We start from the raw sequence: 11775 nt of genomic DNA on the forward strand, positions 1-11775 counted from the left end.
GGGAAAAATTTGGACTGCCACGGAAAAATGAGGGTATATTGGATAGGAACAGAAATTTAGCCTTTCAACAGGCCACCTACGGACCCCTCAAGGAGTTGTTGCAAGGGTTCTTAACGTGTAGAGAGCGTGTTAAGCAAGAATGTGCAAAACTGTGACGTGTTGTGTAAAAACTAATCAATGGCCACGCGACAAAAGATCTAGTGCAGGGGCTCCCCAATGGGATAGGAAAAAGATAAATAATAATCAAAGCTAAAGGTTTGCGTCATCAGCATGAAATAAGCTATAAAAATAACTTAACTATATGTAAGAACAGTAAATAACTGTATGCATATATAATATTGATATATTTAATTAATGCATTTACAGGTTCATGTAAATGTAAACATAAGTATACATACGGTACTGTATAAGTTTCTCATTGTATAAGAGTGTTTCTATCTATATAATAGTGAAATAATGAGTTTCTTATAGACACATCCTCTATTACAAGACCCACCTATTGTACTTATTGTTAGTTTGTTCTCATCTTGAACATGCATGACAACTTTGCTACTGGACGAAAAGCAACCAATAATCAATCTTGTAAACACGCAACCAACAAAGTGTTTATAACTTAATCAGCTACATATACTGTATACATCTGTTTATAAATTCCATTAATATTGTTTTATTTGTGTTTGTAAATTATTAATCTTTACTGTTTAGTCCATTTTTGGTGATATCTTTTTGGCGTGGCTCGGTACTTATATATCCCGCCAATGTGTTGTGCTGTGATCATTTTTTTTGTATTATTGTCTTTCATTTTAGCTTGTGTGCTATCCCATTTTGTGTTCCTTTGTTGACATGTTCGTTTGTTTTTAGAGTGATTAAGGTTATAACACAATGTTGACGGCTGTACCCCTACTGTTGATACTTTTTACTTATTATATCTTTGTTTTGGTCACACATTGTTGTCAACATAATGGATTTTTTAGCGACTGTCATACAAGTAAGAGGTTCAGCTAGTTATAAAACCAGGTTAAATCCACAATTTTCCACTTCAGAAAATGCTTGTATCAAGTCAGGAATATGACAGCTGTTTTCCATTCGTTAGATGTGTTTGATGCTTTTGATATCGCCTTTTGATGAGTGAATTTCCGTTTGATGAGTGAATTTCCGATTTGAATTTTCAAGGGAACAACTTAAAACTGAATTGAGATAAACCTAGTGTGTGAATTGATGTCATAAGATTTATTATAAGGCACCTACAGGTTACTGTCAGACTCGGCTTGGTATGCATTGACATATACCCCATATTTGCAATGAGTGCAGCTACTCATACTAATTTCTACATTTACATGTATAAGTTTGACGATGGATTACTAGTATAGTAATATGAAAAGTGATGTCGACTTCCTATTCTGATTTTCTAATCTGAGATATCGCTCCCTAGTTTAATACTCATTTTACAATTTATTGAACAAACAGCTTGTCAGGGAAGATATAAATAATGTCCATGTTTATGGGGGAAAATATGGTACTTCAGACTAAACAATCTGCATAGCTAGACAAAAAGCAGTCTTACTCCAGAAAAAAACATAGCATAGCTCCTCCCCTCACCCCATTTAAGATTAAAGCTTGGATACCTTATACAACTACTTAACTATTTATCTTTGTTGATTGGATAATTACCTGATCCTATTGGTAGCACAACTCCTCTGGTCCTCAAAAGCTGGTGGCTATTTTGATGTCGGATTCTGGTTTGGATTTCCCGATGTGATCAGGATGCCCACTTAAAATGCTACTCCTCCTCCACTTGATACCAAGCGAATATTCTCCAATGATTGAAAATATTCCTGCCCGATATCAAATCAAATGCCCCCATCTAAGCATGTAAATTTTCTAAGTTTGTAGGAAATCAAGTGATTTTTAATGTCCTTTGTACACTCCTTGATCCAAATCACAGAACCCCCAAGGGTGGCTGGGGAATAGAAGTGTGTGTGTGTGTGTGTGTGTATCTTAGGTTCACTTGTTTTCGATTTAGCTCTCGCCGCGATATAGCCTTTCTGTGCTAATGCGGCGTAAAGCAAACAACAATCAATCAATCGTATGAACTACATAAACAGACGACAACTACTGTAATCAGATTCCTGACTTAGGACAGGTGCAAACATTTGCAGCGGGATTAAACGTTTTAATGGTACCAAACCAGTAAGATGTCACTAATTCAGTTAAAATTATCTCTTACTTCTTTATAGTTAGTGTATTTTATTACAGGAACAGCAAACATTTGCCTTAACTTTAAGAAAGCTTCGATCCAAAAACTTTAATTTGTAAACAGACGACGCAAGATTGGATGAATTTTATTTTTAAGTGCACTTCATACAGTGAGTCTTTATTTTTGCTTTAACTTATCAAATGATATATTTCTACTTGTTTGTCCTATCGATATGTTATCTGGTAACTAGTTTCATATTGTTTTTAGCTTTCGTGATATCTTTTTCAAATGTGATGTTTGCATATTTAGATTTCCAGAGAATGGTTTTACAAGACCTACAGATTTTAAATGACAAGCAGAAGGTAATCATATCTGTTATATTGGAGAGGCAAATAATATACTCCTTTGATATATATACATATGTTTTATTCTAATCTAAACTATATACATTGTACATGTTTACTTGTCAAGTATAAAGCACGCAAGTGATGTTGATCTGGAAACAGTTCTCATATAAAGCTAGTAACAGTTAGGATCTGATAAGAACTTACATTTGATAGTAAACAGATGCCATGACCTTGGTGTTTTCCCAGACTATAGGATAACCTATAGTTCATTGACTTAATATTACATCTCCCCTTTTCAGCTTGTAAGAAAATATAGTAATTACTAATAAATGTTATCATGAATGGAACAGCTGATCTTTGTTTACAAATCTAACCTATCTGGAGGTTTTGATATTCTTCCTGACTTGGTTACATACAAATCAGATTTATCAGATTGATCTGTTGTGTTATCTTTCAGTTCATTATTGTGAATTGGCATTTCATCGGGGATTGTTTCAAAAGTATTTTTAGCAAATTTTGTATCAGGCTTTTCAGGCAAATTTGAAAAGTGTCGCCGATTCCTACGAATTTCGCCACTGTCAGTTTCAATTATATAAGAACGCGGTTCATTAGATTCCGCTTTGATTATTCCCTGTTTCCTTTGATCTTTAACCCAAACGCGATCGTTTGTTTTTACTTTAGAAAATGGTCGCGCTCGATGTCGTCTGTCATAATACTGTTTTTGTTTAAATTTATATTCATCTTCCTTTCTGAACAACTCGCGAGTGTTGGGCAATTTAGGTGCGAGGTTTTTCGGAGCGACTGGGACCAACGTTCTTAGCTTACGCCCCATCAAAAGTTCTGCCGGGCTGTAACCATTAGCAAGCGGTGTTGTTCTATAAGAAAGTAAAGAATTATATTCGTCGTCTGATTTTTTTAGCATATTTTTAATAGTTTGAACGCTACGTTCAGCTAGTCCGTTTGACTGGGCAAATCGTGGACTACTCATTATGTGTCGAAAACCATACGACTGCGCGAATTGCTTGAATGTTAATGAGTTGTATTGAGGTCCACCGTCCGTCATAAAAGTTTCCGGTATTCCGTGTCTTGCAAAAAATGACTTTAAATGATTCACGACGGATTGAGAACTTGTGCTAGACAATTTTGCTATCTCGATGTATCTCGAAAAATAATCAACAACTAATAAGTACGTTTGCCCTTTTAGTTCAAACAAGTCGGACGCTAGTTTTTGCCATGGTCGTTTAGGAAATTCCGGCTGCAATAGCGGTCCCGCATGATCATTAGCATTTTCGATAAATTTTTGACATCTTTTGACCATGTTTTCTATTATTGTACTCATACCAAGTCACCACACCGAGGACTTGGCTCGCTCTCGACATTTAACTATGCCTTGATGACCATCGTGAAGTCGTTTTAGTATTTCGTCTTGTAACGACCGCGGGATAACTAACCTATCGGCTTTTAATAAATTATTTCCCCCGATAGTGAACTCTCCCTGTAGACTCCAATACGGTTTCAAGCTGTCACTTAAACTAGATTTATCTGGCCACCCTTCTTTGCAATAAAACATTAGGGTTTTGCATATTTCATCTTTTACGCACTCGTCCCTAATGTTTTGAAGTCTCATATCTGATGCCGGGAAATTATTAACGATACTGTCCACGTACGCTTTTGTCTCGGTCTCGAATTCATTGGACTCGGACAAGATGTCTACCGGCGATCTAGATAATGCATCTGCGATATTCAATTCCTTACCTGGTACGTGCTCAATTGTGAAATCAAACCTCAAAAGTCGCATTTGGAATCTTTGAATACGCGGCGGAAGTTCTGCAATACCTTTACTGCTGAGTAACGGTACGAGCGGCTTGTGGTCAGTTTCGAGATTGAAATTCTTGCCTCCTATCAAATAATTGCTGAACTTCTCACACTCCCAGGTCAAAGCTAACGCTTCTTTTTCTATTTGCGCGTAGCGCTGCTCTGTGTCTGTCATAGAACGCGAAGCATACGCAACAGGCTTCAATATTTCTCCATGTTTTTGCCTAATGACTGCGCCCAATCCAAACGACGACGCGTCAGCTGACACTACAGTGTCCTTATTTGTATCATAATGTCCAAGCGTTCCGGACGAAGCTAGCTCATTCTTTATCTCGGTAAACGCGGTTTTTTGTGCTATACCCCAATGCCAAGCATTGTGAGTCTTTAATAGTTCACGTAGCGGCTTAGTTAGCTCTGTCACCTTGCACGAAAATTTGTTAAGTTGATTCACCATTCCTAAAAAACGTCTTACTCCTGATATATCAGTTGGCTTTGCCATCTCGGCAATAGCCTTAACTTTGTCTGGGTCTACCCTACAACCCGACGCGTCAATGATTTGACCCAGGAATTTGACTGACGGTTTTGAAAATTCACACTTTTCGTTCAGTGCGAGACCAGCTTTTCCGATCGCTTCTAAAATTCTCTCTAGGCGCTCGTCGTGCTCCTCCTGTGAGGCACCAAACACGAGAACATCGTCCATATGGCACAATACGCCTGGATACCCCTCCACTGTCTCTGACATACGTTTTTGAAAGAATTCACTGGCAGAGTTTATTCCGAAAGGTAATCGATTGCAACAATACCTACCGAAAGGCGTAATAAACGTTGTGAGCGGACGTGACTCTTCTGCTAGGTTAGTTTGCCAAAACGAAGAATTTGCATCTAATTTTGAAAATAATCTTGCATTTGCAAGCGACTCTTCTACAGCTGGAAGCAGATAATTTTCACGCTTGACCGATTCGTTCAATTTTGTAAAATCGATACATATGCGCACGTCACTGTTTGATTTCGGCTCAACAACCATGCCAGCGCACCACTCGGTCGGTTCATCGACTTTTGAGATGACGCCTAGTTTTTCCATTCTTGTCAACTCAGTCTTTACCTTATCCATTAAAGGTAACGGTACTCTGCGCGGCGTTGACAAAGCCAACGGTTTCGCGTCTGGACCTAGCGCAATTGTATATGTCCATTTTGTTTTCCCTAGACCGTTAAATATCTTTGGATATTTACCGCGATAGTAGTTATTCGCTTCGCTACTCGCGTTGACAGACGAAACATTAACCTTATCAATAATACCTAAAGCCTGAATAGCTGGTCTACCTAATTATGGTTTACTTAATCCCTTAACAACATATATATCCTGAACACTAAATTTGTCCTTTGTTTCAAGCATGCATTGAAATTTTCCTACAACATTTAAGTTTGTGTTTCCCGGTCCACTCAGTCTATTGTTCGCTTTCATCAGTTCTATATTATTTATTCCTTTTCAATCACTGTCAGAAATTACTGTAACATCCGCACCAGTGTCGATTTTGAAATCTATCTCCTTTTTATGAATGAAAAGTTTTGTTGTCCAGGGGCGATCACCGACTGTGTTGATTGTTCCCAGAAATCCTTCAGCGTCCGAATAAACGCTCACCGATTCAACCGTTTTCCCGGTTCTGTAAGATTTTGCGAAGTGTCCGATATTTGAGCACTTGTAACATTTTGCTCCTTTAGCTGGGCATTTTTCTCTGGGGTGAAATTGTCGATTTCCGCATCTTTGGCATCCCTTTTGTTGTGAATGGAAAGGCTGCTTCTGTTTTTTCACAAATTTAGTTTTGTTGAATTTCGATTTAACTGCATCAACATTAGAGTTCGGATTGTCACATCTCATTATAGCCTGCTGTTTCTTCACAGTCTCCGATTGGCGGGCCATGTCAGTTGCTTTCTTAAGAGTAAGCTCCGGATCAAGCTGCATTTTCAATGATAAGTTGGAATCCTTGATACCGACAACTATTCTGTCTCTTATCATTTCTTGTCTTAAATCGTTGTATCCATAATGTTCAGTTAATGTGTAAAAAGCTGTAACAAAACTTTCTACACCTTCATCGTCGTCTTGTTTCCGCTTATTGAACTTTGCACGTTCGAAAATAACATTCCTTCTAACTATGAAGTACTTGTCAAATTGCTCTTTCACTTTTGCATATTTCTTTTTGTTTTCCTCCAACAAATCAAATGATGCAAAAATATCATCTGCTTCCGGACCCATCGTGTAGATTAAAGAGTTAACCTGTGTAGCTCCTGCTTTTTCCTCCAGCCCCGAAGCTGATCTGAATCTATCAAATCTTTGGATCCATTTGGTCCACGTTTCTGGCTTACAAAAGTCAAACTTTTCTGGAGCTGCGACTTGAAATGTTGCCATAATTTCAGTCAATGTACTGCACTACTACAGGATTAATCAAAGAATTGTCCGGTGTAACTAAAATGTTTTAAACCGCTGCCACCATGTTATATTGGAGAGGCAAATAATATACTCCTTTGATATATATACATATGTTTTATTCTAATCTAAACTATATACATTGTACATGTTTACTTGTCAAGTATAAAGCACGCAAGTGATGTTGATCTGGAAACAGTTCTCATATAAAGCTAGTAACAGTTAGGATCTGATAAGAACTTACATTTGATAGTAAACAGATGCCATGACCTTGGTGTTTTCCCAGACTATAGGATAACATATAGTTCATTGACTTAATATTACAATATCTACCTTAAAACATAAATTTGTAAGATTGATGGCATCAAGCATTAAACTAGATGTGCTCGCGGACCTGATACAAGATCCATTAGAAACAATAGTTCAAATGGGTCAGTTTTAAGAAAGTATGACCGATGGTCAGAAAGAAAATGGTACCAAATCCTTGAGTAGCATCTTTTCGAACTTTATTTTCACAATATAAGACAGGCATTGTTGTTGAGTTTGGGGGGCGGGGGTAAATGTTCCTTTTATATCGAACAGTTTCGATATTGCTGAATTGTTCATAACTGCTTTGAATTCCACATCTGCATGAAATGAGGAGTGTCACGAATGCTTGGCACATAATCCTCATTATTTTCCATCACCAACCTTTGGCTTCTTAAAATCAAATATGTTGTTGGTTGACAAAGTATAATAAGAGATGCAATCGACGATTGTAGGACCTCTTCTAAAATATGAATACGAAGTTATGCATTTTATTGATTTTGGAAAACTTCCTCTGTGGTAAACTGGTCCTTAACACCTCTGAATGGTGGAATATATAATGTGCACTGATGTTTGTCAAGTCAATCAGTTATAGTAAAACCTTTATCAGCCATAATACTGTCACCAGGCTCCAGTAGGTCAAGAATACCACTTTCAGTTGTTAGTTCACGATCTGACACTCTTCCACCCGAAACCTTCTGATACAAAGGAAAGAACACTAAGTGTGTAATGCCAACAAAAAAATTAAAAGTGTTATGCTGTTTGTAGCTTGAAAATGTTAAACTGTAGTGTACAAGACATTAAGCCTTCTGAATAAGAATTTTAGTGCAATCGATGATTACTTTTTGTAGCTTTTTGGAAGAAAATGTCAAGTGTATACTACCATTTTGGGGGATTTTGTATTATCTTCATGACCTTAAAATAATTTTCTTCATGATACTGAACATCATAACAAAATTTAATTGTCCATTTCGACGTAATATTTTCGTAGGAGGGTTTTGTTTTTTTTGTTAAAATAAGCTCATATCCTTGCAGGCACACTTTGTTGATTGATTGATTGATTGTTGGTTGCTTAACGTCCAGTGGCAAATATTTCATGCATATTCATTGATTGATTGATTGTTGGTTGCCTAACGTCCAGTGGCAAATATTTCATGCATATTCAGGACGAGAACAAGTTAACAATAAATACAATAGGTAGGTTCTGTAATAGGGGCTTCCGGGATTAAGGTCGGAGAAATTTAGACTGCCACGGGAAATGAGGGTATATTGGATAGGGACAGAAATTTAGCCTTGCAACAGGTCACCTACGGACCCCTCAAAGAGTTGTTGCAAGGGTTCTTAACGTGCATAGAGCGTGGCACTCTCTATACACGAGGCATCGGATTTAACGTCCCCATTCTGACCGGACGTGGCTGCAAATTTGTACATCCCGCACAGCCAAACGGACACCCCACTTTGGCAAGGTTTCTACTGCCGGTCGGAGGAAGACCAATGGTGACCATACTTCTTTTACCCAGTCACCCTTGGGGGGGGGGCACACTTTGTTGAATTAACGTTGAATCTTTGTTGATTTTAGGTTATACATTGATCAACAAATATTCAACATTGATTCAACGTTGACAATTCAACGTTTAAATTAGAGCATTGTTTCAACGTTGAATTAACATTGTGTTGAAACACCAACATTGAATCAACGTTGGCTTAACATTATATAAAACCCAGTAGTTGTGGATACCAGAATTGTCAAAAAAGAAGTATTGGGCACATCACAATTCTTTAAATTGACAACGATATTCACATAAAATAGAATATTCAGTAGATTTATCACTAATTGTCGTGGTGATTATAGAATTATATATAAAACCATCGCAGTGTATATCAGCATAACTTAATCATGAACTTTGCACCCCAAATAATAGAAATTCCCAACTTTCACCCCACCCTAAAACTTAATAAATTAATAGAACCAGCTTGCATACAGAATCATACAGTAAATATCAATATTTGTGAATAACCCCTTCCCCTAAAAATATGCCCCCCTTTTTCCGTGGCTGCTGATGTGAAATATCTTATTTTCATTCCTCTTTTTTTTTTTTTTCTATTCTTTTAAACAATCTAAAGAGAAAGACGTATACATCAGTACATAAACAATGGTTGATAACTTGTAATATAAACAACCGATAGATCTATTGGAATAGTGATTTAAATTTTCGCGGCATTTTTAACATTTCTATTTTAAGAAAAATTCAGATATGCGCATGCGCAGTTGTTTTTTGTTGCCAAAGTTTGAATATCAGCTTTCGAGACCACAAGGTGATTCTACCGAGTTTTTATAAATATCTTTCCTGTATACAGCTTTTATATGTTATCGTAAGTATATATAAATTGTTGTAATTACAGTAAATACAGTATCGTATAGTCTTTGGTTTTCTATGTTGTGTCATCTGTACTATTATTTGTCTGTTTGTCTTTTTATTTTTGGCCATGGCGTTGTTTTCGATCTATGAGTTTGACTGTCCCTCTGGTATCTTTCGTCCCTCTTTTGGGAATGTGAGCATATCATGTTGTTATGAAAACTGTACTGAAAAGTTGAAATTTTACACGAGGAAAAGGGGGATGTCTAGCATGTTACCATTCCCGATTTACCTTGCAACGTCTCATGAATTTTTATCTTTGACTATTTGAATTCATCATATGATTGCATCAAAAGTAAAAAGAAATTTTATCTTTATTTACCTGTTCAATTCAGTTCCACGAAATCTCATAAAAAGGGGGGCTTGAGTTGTTTACAAAATTGGGATGGAAAGGTCAGAAGCTATATGGCTCACCAAGTTTGACCTTTAATATTTTACTGTCACAATTGAAGTAGTGTTTTGACAAGGTAATCAAAGATGAAGGGTATGTCATAAATGAGGGTGGTAAAGAGTTATTTGCGTGGCCTTTTTATTTCTCGTTTTCTTGTCTTTGGTTTGACAAGCTGCGAAACTGTAGCTCTTAGGTCCTTGTGTTATTTTTTTACTTTTTGCGGACCATGGGGGAAAAATAACACAAGGACCTAAGAGCTACGGTTCCGCAGCTATGGTTCGAAATGTGTTATTTGTGTTTCCCCTTATTTTTTTTCATGTTTCGTGTTGGTACTCTTAATTTCTCGTACTTGTCCCACATTTGATAAAAAAAGTAAACCGGGACTAAATTCCAAGTCCGTCTGGATTTTTAAATTATGTGTTCCCAGGATATTAATTGCTATCAAGTTATGAATATATTTTTTTTTCAAATCGGATGCAACTAGCTGACGCGAAAAGGTGACCGCAGGGTCTTCGTGTCCATTATCATGACTGTGTGATCTCCAAGAACGACTGAGTAATAACTTCTTGTACTTTTTCCTTAATATTTACGATTTTATTTCTCGTGCTTCGTTTATCCCAATTTTTATTTTCCATGCAGCGTTTTCCGGATTTTTATTTCACGTCTTTTCGTGTTAAGAACCCCTCTTTACAACCCTCGTATATGTCAATCAGACAGATATCCATGCAGCAGCACAAGTAATACAGAAAAAGACATAAGTGGATAAACCTTCAATTTGTTCAAGTTAAAATGTAGTATTTTTGATTTTCTTGCAGATTATACCTTCTGGTCTATATAAAAGGAAATGTAGTTGAGATTTTGATGGAAGTTTAACTTTCATTTAGCTTTCACGAGTTCTTATGCTTTTGATTTATACTTTAAATATCATCATTATGAAGTTATTAATAGTTAAATGTGTTGAACAGTATTAAACTTGACAATGTTATAACTTTTGATTTTGTAGATGTCATCATGAAGACCTATGGAATCACGGAACAACAAGTGTCTGACCAAATAACAACCTTTCTAAAATGGGCTCCAAAAAGACAGGGTGGGAGAAGAAAGAAGTTGAATTTTTCACTATTAATAAATAAATTTATTTTAATTTTATCGTATTGAATATTTCTCTATAATCAGTGGTTGGACATTAGAATACATGAAGTTGGAACAGCAAACTTTGTTTTATATTTTGATCACTCAGATATTTAGAATAGATATTGGACAAAAAATATGTGTATTAAGGGTTGTGTGCTTTCAAAAATTAGGATGTTCAATATTGGAAATATTTTTTTTTTTTTTTTGCTGATTTTTTCAATATTTCTCTGGGGTGATAATGTGAGTTTTTATATACATATCGTTAAATGTTGGGGGTTAAATATGGTTCGTAGGAAAGCCCTAAACACACGTATTTGATATTCAGTTGATTGGTTGTTGACATCATCATGGTCAATCCATGCTCTTATCACAAGAATGTGGTCTCTCAGTTTTATTGTTGAAAATTCTTCTACGAGTAATTGACAGTCAATGGCATATATTCATAGTTTTTATTGTTACCTATTGTTAACAAGACAATCATCAACCAAACAACATTATTTATATATCGGTGGGTCACCATACAGTCTTCAACAATGAGCAAAAGCCCACACCATGTCAAATATGAGCAAGCAATGATATTATTTAAAGTTCATCAATTTTTTTCTGAGATTAATTTTTATTCTTTGGTCTGATAAAGCAGTTTTTGGATAAAGTTTCCTGCGGCAGAATGTTGCTATGACATTTAGCCTGTAGAGGGCCTTGAGAAGACACTTGCTTAAATATTGCTACAGTTTAAAATTATGGAA

The 11775-nt window shown here is 36.3% G+C and overlaps 1 long non-coding RNA gene across 1 annotated transcript; it reads left to right on the plus strand.

Annotated features, from left to right (window-relative positions):
- Positions 1–9013: 9013 nt before the first annotated feature.
- LOC127722112 (uncharacterized) lies at positions 9014–11044 on the plus strand. The gene is made up of 2 exons (XR_007991658.1): positions 9014–9460; positions 10899–11044. It is a non-coding gene; the product is annotated as an uncharacterized LOC127722112 (long non-coding RNA).
- Positions 11045–11775: the final 731 nt, after the last annotated feature.

Source organism: Mytilus californianus, unplaced genomic scaffold (genome assembly GCF_021869535.1).
Source record: "Mytilus californianus isolate M0D057914Y unplaced genomic scaffold, xbMytCali1.0.p SCAF_12, whole genome shotgun sequence".
Taxonomy (NCBI): Eukaryota; Metazoa; Mollusca; class Bivalvia; order Mytilida; family Mytilidae; genus Mytilus; species Mytilus californianus.